Source organism: Giraffa tippelskirchi, chromosome 11, assembly GCF_054371585.1.
Source record: "Giraffa tippelskirchi isolate mGirTip1 chromosome 11, T2T-mGirTip1v1.2.pri, whole genome shotgun sequence".
In the NCBI taxonomy this organism is placed as follows: domain Eukaryota; kingdom Metazoa; phylum Chordata; class Mammalia; order Artiodactyla; family Giraffidae; genus Giraffa; species Giraffa tippelskirchi.
Genome location: NC_137285.1, coordinates 147,581,324 through 147,595,185, shown reverse-complemented (window position 1 = coordinate 147,595,185; position 13,862 = coordinate 147,581,324). Strand labels below are relative to the sequence as shown.

Genomic DNA, 13,862 nt, shown 5'->3' with positions numbered 1-13,862 from the left:
GACTGCCATTCCCTTCTCCAGGGGATCTTCCCACCTCAGAGATCAAATCCAGGTCTAGTGCAGACAGATTCTTGACTGTCTCAGCCACCAATATATAATTAAATATACAATATAAAGTATATATGATGTTATGACAAACAAAAGAATATAATTTATATTTATAAACTATAGATAATTATATATAATTATTATATTTACCAAAAATAATTTTATACAAAATGCATTCAAGATATAGTGAAAATTATGAATTTTCTCTACCAATGAGTAAACCTCTGTTATGATGAGGCAAATGTGGAGAAGATGGGGAAGCAAGAGCTGCAATGCCTTAAAATGAATGGCCCCGAGATACAGACATAAAACTTCAGTAAAATTAGATGGATGGTCTGCTTCATCTTAGTTTTGTCCAGATCAAATGTCAGGCTACAGACTCAGCTCCATGAAGGCCTACTTGATATCCACTACAAACAACCCTAGACATAAATAATATGTCACCAGAATATTTTTTCCAATAGCAAGAGGGACTGGGCAGATACATTGTAAATATCCATTATTATTCAGACTATTTTAATAAATGGCTTTCCTTCAACATTTGAAAATATTAGCAACACCCTGGTATATTAGGAAGACTGGAACTACTGTTTTAGTTTACTGATGCAATACTCACATCAATAACAAAAGAGACTGAAAAATTGATTTAGTGCTCAACCTTAGTAATTTCAAATGATTTTGGAGAAAATCAGTGGATTAATGGTAGGTTTGTACTCAAATTGGAACTAGGTTTATGGAATTACAGAATTCTGTGTATTTTTGCAATTTCCCTATTGCTCACTGCTGCCAGTTTCAGTAATACAAACCTTAATTGTCAAAACCACTTCATGCCATATTAGTGCAAATTAAAATGTTTCTGATCATAGAAAGGGATCATCTATAGTTTGTGGAGTAATCTGTATGAGCTGTAGCTCCATCTTTTCCACTTAATTTGAAAGATACAGAAAGAAACATAAACTGACCTGAAACCAGATGTTCTTGGTTAATTTATTGAGAATTTCATTTTAGGATTAATGAATCTCAGGTATATTTCTTCTCAGTATTCAAACATTCTTTAAGATATCAGAAGACTTTAGGCTTGCAAAAATGGTAGTATATTTCAATGAGCATGCCAGTAAAATGGAATTTTATTTCTAGGGACATTAGAAATATCAAAAAATACAAAGAAAAATTTAAAAGTTGAATTCACAGTCCAAATTCTGCCAAGCCCTGGGTCTTATATTTCCCCCCATGACCGTGAATATATGAAGTACACAGAATTGTAATTGGAGTATTACTCAGTGGACCACAAACCATTTAATTAGGTGAAACACTGTCTCTTGTGTCATTTTAGTGGATGCATTTTCTTCTAAATCATTAAAGATAATTACACCACCACATCTATCCCATTAATTACTTTTTTGATATTGAAATTTTGAAATAATAGGTATTCATCAAATAAACATGAAATGTAGACTTTGAATTATGGGGAAAAAATATAGAAATAATTGTTATTAACTGCATTTCAAATCCAGCATTCAAGTTTAGAGTAGCGAAACTTGGCCAGCTCTGCCTTAAACAAAAGATAAAGATGGTCTTCTCCACTGAGGTAATGCGGATATCATTCACCCCGATACGATGTCATGAGAAAAGCTTCATTTCTGTGATAAAACCATACTAAAAATCTACAGTCCCAGTTTAATGTGAGAGAATCATTATGTAAAACCATATCTTGAAGCATTCTTCAGGATACCTCACGAATATTCCTCAGAATTGTCAAAGTCAAGAAAAAACACGAAAAGAGTGAAACACTGTTTCAGACCAGAGGATACTGAGGAGATGTGAAAACTAATCCAATATGGTACCCAGATTACATCTCAGGAGAAAAGAGCGTATTCCAGACAGAATCCAAATAAAATTTAATATTAGTCATCATAGTTCAGTTCAGTTGAGTCTGGTTGCTGAGTCATGTCCGACTCTTTGTGACCCCATGAACTGCAGCACGCCAGGCCTCCCTGTCCATCACCAACTCCCGGAGTCCACCCAAACCCATGTCCATCAAGTCGGTGATGCCATCCAACCATCTCATCCTCTGTCGTCCCCTTCTCCTCCTGCCCTCAATCTTTCCCAGCATCAGGGTCTTTTCCAATGAGTCAGCTCTTCACATGAGGTGGCCAAAGTATTGGAGTTGCAGCATCAACATCAGTCCTACCAATGAACACCCAGGACTGATCTCCTTTAGGATGGATGGGCTGGATCTCCTTGCAGTCCAAGGGACTCTCAAGAGTCTTCTCCAACACCACAGTTCAAAAGCATCAATTCTTTGGAGCTCAGCTTTCTTCACCATCCAACTCTCACATCCATACATGATCACTGGAAAAACCATAGCCTTGACTAGACGGACCTTTGTTGGCAGAGTAATGTCTCTGCTTTTAAATACGCTATCTAGGTTGGTCATAATCTTCCTTCCAAGGAGTAAGCATCTTTTAATTTCATAGCTGCAATCACCATCAGCAGTGATTTTGGAGCCCAAAAAAATAAAGTCTGACACTGTTTCCACTGTTTTCCCATCTATTTCCCATGAAGTGATGGGACCAGATGCCATAATCTTAGTTTTCTGAATGTTGAGCTTTAAGCCAACTTTTTCACTCTCCACTTTCATCAAGAGGCTCTTTAGTTCTTCTTCGCTTTCTGCCATAAGGGTGGTGTCATCTGCATATCTGAGGTTATTGATATTTCTCCTGGCAATCTTGATTCCAGCTTGTGTTTCTTCTAGCCCAGCGTTTCTCATGATGTACTCTGCATATAAGTTAAATAAGCAGGGTGACAATATACAGCCTTGACGTACTCCTTTTCCTATTTGGAACCAGTCTGTTGTTCCATGTCCAGTTCTAACTGTTGCTTCCTGACCTGCACACAGGTTTCTCAAGAGACAGGTCAGACGGTCTGGTATTCCCATCTCTTTCAGAATTTTCCACAGTTCATTGTGGTCCACACAGTCAAAGGCTTTACCCAGACTTATTTAGCATCTCCCTTATCCAGAAATTTCCTAAAATCTAGTATCTTACAGATTCTTCTACCTCCTGCTCAATTTGTGAAAATGGTTTGATCAGATGTTTAAATTCACCCATGAGGCAGAGAAGAGAGATAGCACTGGAAACAGCCAGTCAGTTCCTGCCACTGAAGGAGAATGTTATAAAAGTAATAGTAATAATATAATCATTGCGTACACCCCAAAACAGACTTTGATAGTAGACAAATAACCTAACCATTATTTTCATGAAAAAAAATTCTGCCGTATTTTGTTTTTATTTAGTCTTGTAATAAATGTAACACAGCCAATGTTTCTATCTGGTCTTTTGTCATGATAAAAAAAAAAGAAAGAAAGAAAAAACAAGGACATTCTGATGTGAGATCAAATGCTTGGAATTGCACAATTGGTATTTAGGCCATCAAATGAAAACTGCTTTGGGAGGCAGTATCACAGCCATCCAGAAGGTAGCTGCTAGAGACAAATCCCATGAAACTCATTTCCAATGCTTCCATCCCCTCGCTGGATGACATTGGACAAGTTGCTTGACCCCTTAGAAACTCTGTTTCCTCCTATGTCAAATAATAATACCTATCACCTAGGCTGCCATTATAAGATAAGGTAAGAGCATTTAGGACTTCCCTGGTGGCACAGTGAATAGGAACCCTTCTGCCAATGCAGGGGACACGGGTTCAATTCTTGGTCCGGGAAGACTCCACAAGCTGCAGAGCAACTAAGCCTGTGTACCACAACTTCTGAAGTCATCACAGCATAATGAAAAGTAGCCCCTGCTCACTACAACTAGAGAAGATCTGCACACAGCAACAAGGACCCAGTGCAACCAAAAATAAAGAATTTTTTTTAAGAAAAGAATATTTAGCACAGTTCTTAACCCTTAGTAGGTGCTCAGTAAATACCAAGTATTATTAGATCTCAATGGTTGCATTCTCAGGTGGGAGATTGGTTTACAAGGGCCATGTCCTAAGATTTATTGCCAAGGTGATTTGCCATTTCCATTAATTTCCAAATGTTTTTATTAAATTTCTAGTACAAAGAATCATAAAATTTTGGATATCTAATGAGCAAGGTAGTCACCCACCTGCTCTTAAAGCCAATTCCTCTAAGGACAAAGAGGGAACAACATGTTTGGGTGATGCAAGTCAAGATTTATTCTCATTTCTCTTCCACTCATGAGACTCTGTTCTGACCCAGACTCTCCCAGAGAACATCATCTGCATCATATGAACTTTACTTTTATGATTTGTATTATAAAATAATAAAATAATAAAAATAAAATATAAATAAATAATAATAAAATAATAATAAATAATAATACATTTGTTATTTAATCCATATATTTACTGTCCTTATCCCCATTTTACAGATAAGGAAAATTAGGCTCAGGGAGATTAGCTAGTTTGCTCAAGTTCAACATATTCATTAGCGATACTTTGGAGAGTAGTGAAAATAATATCAGAAATTAGAAGCCATTATTATTGCAGTGAATTTCTTTTGGTTGTTTCATTTCAGTTATGAAAACATTTCTACGAATTTGAATGAAATGTATTCATAGTAATATATTCAGTATTTTCCTTTAACACTTTATTTAAGCATTTCCCCAAGGTGATAGTTTAAGAGATGTTTTTAACGGTGCATCTTAAAACACGTACCCTAATTTATTTGACTATTTTTTTTTATTTATGAACTTTAAGTTGCTCCCTATTTTGTACTCTAGTGTATGGCCTTCCTCTGTGAATATCTTAGGATCAATTTCTTGGAATGAGAAAGCTGAGGTAGAGGGCACGAAGACTTTTTTAGTGTCCAGCTAGAATCTCGTGCAGTTTGAAGACACCATCATTTGCTATTCCAGGGAGTAAACACTGATGAAACAAGACTGCTCATTAACTCCCAACCTGGACCACTTTTCCCAACCTGATCATCTTCACACAGCTTCAGTCTCTCCTCCTTCTGTCCTTGTTTCCTCCTTTCTGCTTCCCTCCAAAGTCCTCACACCACCCTTAACCTGTAAACACACCTTTGGACCTTGCAGCCTGTGAGGACCTGAACCAGACTGAGTGGAGTGCAAAAAGGACCTCTTGCAGTTCATGCTCCGTCATCCTGGCAGAGCTGTCGCGGGTCAGGCACAGGTCATGACCTTCACGCATTATCCAAGTTCACACTCATCACAAACCTTTAAGATAACTATTAATATTCTCACTTCGGAGGTGAGGAAAAGGAAGCTCAAAAAATTTAGTGTTTAAGGGACTTGCTCAAGGTCACCGATAGCAAGCACCGTGACAGGAGTTACAAGCTGATCTGAAAGACACTTGTAGACCTTATTGTGAATGAAAACTGTTGCCTGCCTTATCAGTAAGCAAAGGATGTTGCAGCCATCAAACCATCACATTACAGCCACCCCTCCAGCGAGCCCTGAGGGAACTCAGGACAGAAAGAGGATGGATGCCTGCCATCTAGGCAGCCATCCTCAAGAGTACACCCTGAGGAGACTCAGGATGAGAAAACACAGGATATGGGCCACAGATGGCTGAGATGCATATCAAAGGAACGATTTCAGTGAGCCCAGACTCATGCATCCTCCCACATATAGAAAAGTGCTAATTGTCAACTGGAGCTATCTGGTTTTCTTCAGTTAACAATGATCTTTGGTGTTCCAACTGCCTGGTCTTCGTTGCAAAAACTTCTATATATCTTGATTCCTGTCCCTGCCACTTCAGACCAGTCCCTCAGAGTTATCTGAGAGGCTGTGTCCCTGGCTTAAATTCTCAGTTTTGTCCACCAAATAAAACATAATTCTAAACTTTTAGGTTGAGTCTTTTTTCCAGTCGACACAGTAGTCCCCTCACCCTTACTGCAATCACTTCCTCCTACAGTGCTTGTTTGCTACAGACTCCTACCTTCTCTACTTTCAATCTACTGAACATTTTCAGGAGATTAACAGACTTGACTTTGCCCAAAGGAAGCAGCTTGAAACCCTGAAAAGGGCATTGACCTGGAAGTCAAAAGACCTCAATATTAGCCCCAACTTTGTTGTTTGCAGTCACCTCAAACACGTCTCTCTCTCTCTCTGCCTGGTGCCCTATTTCCCCGTCTATTCAAAATGAAGTAGGACAAAGTACTGTGATTTTAAGCTGGAAAAGTAGAAATACACAGCGCCCAAATTAATTTCACTGATAAAGATCATCAATATTTGAATTTTAAAATAACTAGAAAGCAAGTCAATACCTTTATGTGATTATTCATGTCTTTCACTCCTTTGCTTAGGCATTGGTGGGGGTTTGGGGTACACATTTTATATTTGCCATGCCTTACACTGAATATGATTGAGCTCACACGAGTTTTCAGACATATTTTCTCTCTTGAAAGAGAAAGGAAATTTGTAATGCACTTTAGAAACATTTCTACGTTAAAAGATTGAAATGTCAGTATGTCTTTTAAGAGACTTTCAAGCTTCAGGCATCTGAGGAGTCATTGACATGAAAGACCACCTTGCCACCTGGGCTTTGGGGAAAGGGTGCTAAGACTGTGCCTCAGTAAAATACACTCTGGAATCTGCTCGAATTTCCAAGAAGTTGACTGGTGTCAGGGACCCCACACCAGGACAGCCCATGGGAAAGGCTGGGAACTCAGCCTTCTCTGTGCACTCTGATCCTTCCATTCTGCCTTCAGCAACCCCCAGCCAAGGACCGGGCATTCACATAGCAAGCCTCTAAATAATAAAATACTTGTGAAAACACTCTGAGTTTGAACATCTCCACAAGTAGAGGGAATGGTCACCCAAGCACTAAGACATTTGCTTGCATTTATTAAGCAATGCTGTATGCCAAGCCCTACGAGGAGCACTTAAAATGCATCATCTCAGTAAATCCACTCAACAATATTTGGAGGAAGTTATGACGCTTGTTTCTCTTTTTCAGATGAGGGAAATGAGGATTAGAGCAAATGAGTGACTTGGCCAAGTTCTCAGACCAGTAAGAGTTAGAGCCAGAAATGCAACCCAAGGCACAGAGCTCCAAAGGTATGCTCTTAGTCACTGTACAATGCACTGTACAACGTACTAGGAAAGTAGGAACATCTGATCATCCAACAAGGAGGGAGATGATGACTGAAGGCAGCAGACAGGAGCTCAGTGATGAGAGAGGTGAGCACAGGCTACGTCGGACTCTGGAAATGATGCTTTTTGGGCATCCCTGCTTCGTAACCACAAATATGCCATGTCTTCAAAAAAAAAAAAAAAGGCAAGACAAAAGGAAAACAGTTACATCAATACAGTGACAGTGCATTGGGAGGAAGCATGAAAAATTCAACTCCTTTATTTCTTTAAATTATTCAGATGAATTCCACAAATATGTTACAACTTCTGGAATGTTTCTTTTTAAATCTCTAAATCTCTATAGTAGAGTGAATTTCTATTTTTCATCTAGATACATTTAACTTTGTTTAAAATAAGGCGATCTAAAAAAGGAAATTTTCTCAAATAAATAATTCTATGATATAGTGCTGTTGTTTAGTCACTGAGGTGTGTCCAATTCTTGCAACTCCATGGACTGTAGCCCACCAGGTTCCTTCTGTCCATGGGATTTCCCAGGCAAGAATACTGGAGTGGGTTGCTATTACTTTCTCCAGGGGATCTTCCTGACCCAGGAATCAAATCCACATTTGCATTAGCAGGCAGGTTCTTTACCACTGAGCCACCAGGGAAGCCCCTCTATGATATGCATATATGTGTGTATGTGTGTGTGTGTGTGTGTATATATAAATGTTTACTGTATAGAAAAAAAGAAAATGGCTGAAGCAGAAGGATTCTAGTGATGCCGTGGGAATATGAAAATAAATCAATTTGACACTTTATGCATTTAAAGGCAAAAACCAGAGAAATACTAAGATACTGTGCAGCAGGACTTCTACCTGCGCATTGAGAACAAAACAGAGAAAGCACAGAGCAAGGGAAAACGTCTGTTTCCCGCAAGAGTCCTTGGTTGGTTCAGGTTTATTCTAGCTGGAGAGTCCCCCAGGAAACCACGACTACACAAGAACTGACCTTAGTGAGCGCCACCCTCCCAGCTGAGCAGCGAGAGTAAAGGACTCTGGCGGGAGAAGCGAAGGGTCTCAGGAAACTTTCAAGCACAGAGTGTTCAGGGAATCTTACACACACTCACCACAGGCAAAGCCATTGTAGAGTTTGGACCCTCTGCTTCAGGAGTGTCAGCACACACATTCATGGTTGGCAAGAGCACCCTGAGGTTTGCTAATGAGACCCCAAAGGCATTACAATCCAATTAGAGGAGTGGGCCATAGAGACAGGCACACCTCTCTCGTCACATTAACTTACCGGCTCAGACGAACTTTAGGGGCACCACCATACTGTGCTTTGTTGTGTCCAACTCTCTGCGACCCAGTGGACTGCAGCCCACCAGGCTCCTCTGTCCACGGAAACCACTTTTTTATCCTGACTTTGGATTTCCGTACTGAATCATCCCAAACTCATTCACTCAACTATATTTATTAAGCCACTACTACATACAGGGCACAGTTTCCTGTTATTTTTTTTTGATGACACAAAACCGTGTTATCAGAGTTTTGCCAAGAGAATGCACTGGTCATAGCAAACACCTCTACCAACAACACAAGAGACACATGGACATCACCAGAGCGTCAATACCGAAATCAGATTCTTTAGCCAAAGATAAAGATATTCTTTAGCCAAAGATGGAGAAGCTCTATAAATCAGCAAAAACAAGACCAGGAGCTGACTGTGGCTCAGATCATGAACTCTTTATTGCAAAATTCAGACTTAAATTGAAGACAGTATGGAAACCACTAGACCATTCAGGTATGACCAAATCAAATCTCTTATGATTAAAAAGTGGAAATGACAAACAGATTCAAGGTATTAAACCTGATAGAGTGCCTGAAGAACTATGGAAGAAGGTTCATAACACTATCCAAGAGGCAGTGATCAAAACCATCCCAAGAAAAAGAAGAAGGCAAAATGGTTGTCCGAAGAGGCCTTACAAATAGCTGAGAAAAGAAGAGACATGAAAGGCAAAGGAGAAAAGAAAAAATACATCCACCTGAATGCAGAGTTCCAAAGAATAGCAAGGAGAGATAAGAAAGCCTTCCTAAGTGGCCAATGCAGTGAAATATAGAAGAGCAGTAGAATGGGAAATTCGACTAGAGATCTCCTCAAGAAAATTTAGAGATACCAAGGGAACATTTCATGCAAAGATGAGCACAATAAAGGACAGAAATGGTATGCACCTAACAGAAGCAGAAGATATTAAGAAGAGGTGGCAAGAATACACAGAAGAACTATACAAAAAAGATATTAAAGACCCAGATAGCCATGATGGTGTGATCCCTCACTAAAGTACAATTGCACTCATTTCACATGCTAGCAAAGTAATGCTCAAAACTCCCCAAGCTAGGCTTCAACAGTACGTGAACCGAGAAATTCCAGATGTCCAAGTTGGATTTAGAAAAGGCAAAGGAACCAAAGATCAAATTGCCAACATCTGTTGGTTCGTAGAAAAAACAACAGAATTTCAGGAAAACATCAATTTCTGCTTCATTGACTAAAGCCTTTGACTGTGTGGATCACAATGAACTGTGGAAAATTCTTCAAGAGATGAGAATACCAGACCACCTTACCTGCCTCCTGGGAAACCTGTAGGTATGCAACAGTTAGAACCGGACATGGAACAATGGACTGGTTCCAAGTTGGGAAAGGAGTACATCAAGGCTGTATATTGTCACCTTGTTTATTTAACTTATATGCAGAATATATTATGCAAAATGCGGGGCTGGATAAAGCACAAGATGGAATTAAGATTGCCGGGAAAAATATCAATAACCTCAGATATGCAGATGATACCACCCTTATGGCAGAAAGCCGAGGAACTAAAGAGCCTCCTGAGGAAGGTGAAAGAGGAGAGTGAAAAAGTTGGCTTAAAATTCAACATTCGAAAACTGAGATCATGGCATCCAGTCCTAGCACTTCATAGCAAATAGATGGGGAAACAATAGAAATAGGGACAGACTTTATTTTGGGGGGCTCAAAAGTCACTAAAGATGGCGACTGCTGCCATGAAATTAAAAGATGCTTGCTCCTTGAAAGAAAAGATATGACAAACCTAGACAGTGCATTAAAAAAGCAGAGACATTACTTTGCCAATAAAGGTCCATCTAGTCAAAGCTATGTTTTTTCCAGTAGTCATGTACAGATGTGAGAGTTGGACTACAAAGAAGGCTGAGTGCCAAAGAATTGATGATTTTGACCTGTGTTTCTGGAGATGACTATTGAGAGTCCCTTGGAATGCAAGGAGATCAAAGCAGTCAATCCTAAAGGAAATCAGTCTTGAATATTCATTGGAAGCAATGATGCTGAAGCTGAAACTCCACCTGATGGAAAGAGCTGACTCATTAGAAAAGACCCTGATGCTGGGAAAGATTGAAGGCAGGAGGAGAAGGGGATGATAGAGGATGAGATGGTTGGATGACATCACCAACTCAATGGACATGAATTTGAGCAAACTCTGGGAGATAGTGAAGGACAGGGAAGCCTGTAAAATGAAGATGAAGTCAGGGGGAAGTAGATAGACAAAATGCATACATGAGGTTTTGTCAAGTTGCCAGAGGTGGCTACTGAATTTGCTCCCAACATCCCATACATCACAGAAAAGAAAGAAATATAACCAATGACATGATTCAGCATCTAGAACACTACACAGTTAAGAAATATTTGAGACAAGGAAAATCTGCCCTAGAAATGTAATGATATTAATGATTATTATTTAACTTTTAGATATGATAATTGTATTGTGGTTATGTTGTATAGACAGATCTGGAAACATTCAAATGATATCGTGTCTGGAATTTACTTCAATTTACAGATGAAACAAGATCGACCATGGGTTAATAATTGTTGAAACTGAGTAATGACTACATGTGGCTTATTATATTATTATCTCTACTTTTGAATATGTTTGACAATTTCCTAACACAAAACAAAGCATGCTTTGGTTGGAGAAAAATGTTGATTTCTGACTTCAGTCTTAGACTTTTTTATTTAATAAGTCTTGGGTGAAATTCCTTTAATCTCCATTTTTAACAAGTGCATCTCAGATCTCAGATTAATCTGATGCCAGCGGTCTCTAGATAACACTGAGTAAAGAAGACCAAGTAAACATTATATATATGGTTCAGAACAAAAGATGCTTTCCTAAAACAATTGTGTCTCGGAGGCCTAAATAAGACAACACTGGGAAATTTAGTTAGACAATCAGGTCATGGAGGACTTGAAGCTTGTACGGAAAGTGGTACTGTAATCAGATGGAGGAAACAGCCAAGACCAGACGGCTCTGATGATGAGATGTTAGGTGTTTCAGGGAACTGAATCAACGTGGAAACACTACTAGTATAGAGGTCATCCAGAGCAGCCTATCAGAACTCCCTCATCACCAATCCCTTCCAGGTGACCATGAGGACTTCATTTGAATACGTTATTTTCTGTATCTTTTTAAACTTAATGCAGTGAGCATGTATTACTTTGCAATTTTAAAAGGTAATAATGATAGCAATAATAAAATTGTTACATTCAAAAATCACAGAAGTCCGGAGTTATCCAGTGAAGGGGAACTCTGTCCCTGCAATACTTCAATAGCCCAGAGGGTTCTGATTGGTGACCTTTATCTTGGATATGAAGTATATAATAGATGTTAGGCTACAATTAGATGCTTTGGTGTTTAAAAAATTGACCCAAAGTTGTCTGGGAAATAGGATCTTGTAGAGACCTTGCTCTTTAATACACTGTAGGCACCAAAGCACACTAGTTAGAAACACAAGTTCTAGAATCACACAGTCAAGGTCTGCAGCTCAACATCAGCTGTGCAACATAAAACTCTGGGCATCCTGTTTTCTCACAGTAACTCTGGGATAATACTACTATTTACCCTTAGTTAGAAAGCTATTGGCAGTCAATAAATGTAAGTTACTGTTTTTTGTTTTTTTCATGAGGTGTCTCAGGATGCAGCCACTCGATATCCAGACTTATTCTTACTACCAAGAAGCGGTCACCATGGTTAATGAATAACAAGTCTTCCTACAGCTATATGAAATGGGCTGGCAACAAGCAAACATTAGGCCCCAAATGGGGCTTATTGAGTTGAATTATCGAGAATAAGACAAGGAGCTTCTATTGAGCACCTGATATTTGCTAAGGACAAACCCATAGATATAAAGTAAATAGGACTAGACCCTGCCCTCAAGGAATCAATAGTCCTTTCAGTAACGCTATTTACAATTCAGGGTGCAATTGAAACCAAGAAGTGAGGGATATGTAACCCAATCTGGGTTTCAGAGAAGGCTTCCCATAAAACAGGAGTGAGCCAAGTCCTATTTATAATCCCTTCTCTTACATAAGGCAAAACCCAGGTCACTTGAGCGAATGGTCGAAAGACTTCACCGGGGGAAGGGACAGCCAGGGCTTCTGTGTACGGCCCCCAGCTTGCACAGGGCACAACTTGCTCAACTGCACAGGGAGGCCCTGGCAAAGACCTGGCATCTTCCAAGGGCTCTTGGACCAGCTTTGCCACCATTTATGTTTTGTGACCTTGGACAAATCACTGCCCCTCTGTGGTCTTCCTCATCTGTCATAAAGCACCTGAGCATGGCTCTTATATTCTGTGGTTCTTGTGGACTTGCCAAATAACCTTGAATTCAGAGCAGTATTTCTATAGGGCTAAAGCCATTGAAATAATTCCTATCAGTGACCAGAAGTCAGTGAGTGCTCTCCACCTGGAGGCTATGTTTTAGGGCCCTTCCTGGTTTTCATTTTTGCAGCTGACATGAGATTGTCTTAGATCATGGAAAAATATTGGCTCCTAATGCAAACTTAGCTGGGTTGGGAATATCCCTGGGAGTAGAACATAGCAACCCACTGCAGCACTCTCACCTGGAGAATCCCATGAACAGAGGAGCCTAGTGGGCTACAGTCTATAGGGTCGCAAAGAGTTGGACACCACTGAAGTGACTTAGCATGCACGCACACAGTGCAAACTGCAAGGATTAGGAGCATTAACTTGGACCTGCAGGGGCCATAGCATTATTAAGGTACTGAGCCAGGTTAACAGATCACACTAAGGCCTTAACTCTAAGAAGTCCAAGGACTGGTCAAATGAATTAGGGCATGGCAACAGGCAAATGACATAACTGCATTTTCTTATAATTGACATAAAGGGAGGAGCATATTTAATAGGACTGTGTCTCTGGCCCTGTCGGGCTGCACACTATAGGCCTAAAAGGTTTTGCCCCACAGACCTACCAGGCCTCTACCCCACAGGCCTACCGGGCCTCTACCCCGCAGGCCTACCGGGCCTCTACCCCGCAGGCTTTACCAGGCCTCTACCCCAAAGGCTTTACCAGGCCTCTACCCCAAAGGCTTTACCAGGCCTCTACCCCGCAGGCTTTACCAGGCCTCTACCCCGCAGGCTTTACTAGGCCTCTACCCCGCAGGCTTTACTAGGCTTCTACCCCGCAGGCTTTACCAGGCTTCTACCCCGCAGGCTTTTCCAGGCTTCTACCCCGCAGGCCCACAAGGCCTCTACCCCGCAGGCCTACCAGGCCTTTACTTGACCAGCATAAAGACTGAAGAAAAAGTCCAGAGTCAGCAACAAAAACATTAGTGGTTTAACAAGTAAGGAGAACTTACATGTCTGAAGCAAGGTCCCGGAGCAACTCATTACTACGTGCAGCAGACACAGCAGAACATGGCGGCAGGCTTCGCTCT

At 40.3% G+C, this 13,862-nt stretch overlaps 3 protein-coding genes across 22 annotated transcripts in view; all 3 read right to left on the bottom strand.

Moving 5' to 3' along the window:
• The window catches only part of LOC145525537 (olfactory receptor 5M3), a 57,953-nt gene extending 44,091 nt beyond the window's left edge, over positions 1-13,862 (bottom strand). For 13 of the 18 annotated variants that reach the window (XM_081538878.1, XM_081538881.1, XM_081538877.1 and 10 more), the window contains exon 1: positions 13,785-13,862. The gene's annotated coding sequence lies outside the window, so the exon portion shown is untranslated. Of the gene's footprint in view, positions 1-7,134; positions 7,295-13,784 lie in introns of all 18 variants that reach the window. The other 5 variants (XM_081538882.1, XM_081538875.1, XM_081538885.1 and 2 more) reach the window with 1 other exon arrangement.
• Positions 1-13,862, bottom strand: part of LOC145525535 (olfactory receptor 9G4-like) — a 29,677-nt gene extending 15,815 nt beyond the window's left edge. For 2 of the 3 annotated variants that reach the window (XM_081538870.1, XM_081538868.1), the window contains exon 1: positions 13,785-13,862. The gene's annotated coding sequence lies outside the window, so the exon portion shown is untranslated. Of the gene's footprint in view, positions 1-7,134; positions 7,295-13,784 lie in introns of all 3 variants that reach the window. The other variant, XM_081538869.1, reaches the window with a different exon arrangement.
• LOC145525539 (olfactory receptor 9G19-like) overlaps positions 1-13,862 on the bottom strand; it is a 16,890-nt gene extending 3,028 nt beyond the window's left edge. Inside the window, exon 1 of the mRNA XM_081538893.1 lies at positions 13,785-13,862. The gene's annotated coding sequence lies outside the window, so the exon portion shown is untranslated. The remainder of the gene's footprint in view (positions 1-13,784) is intronic.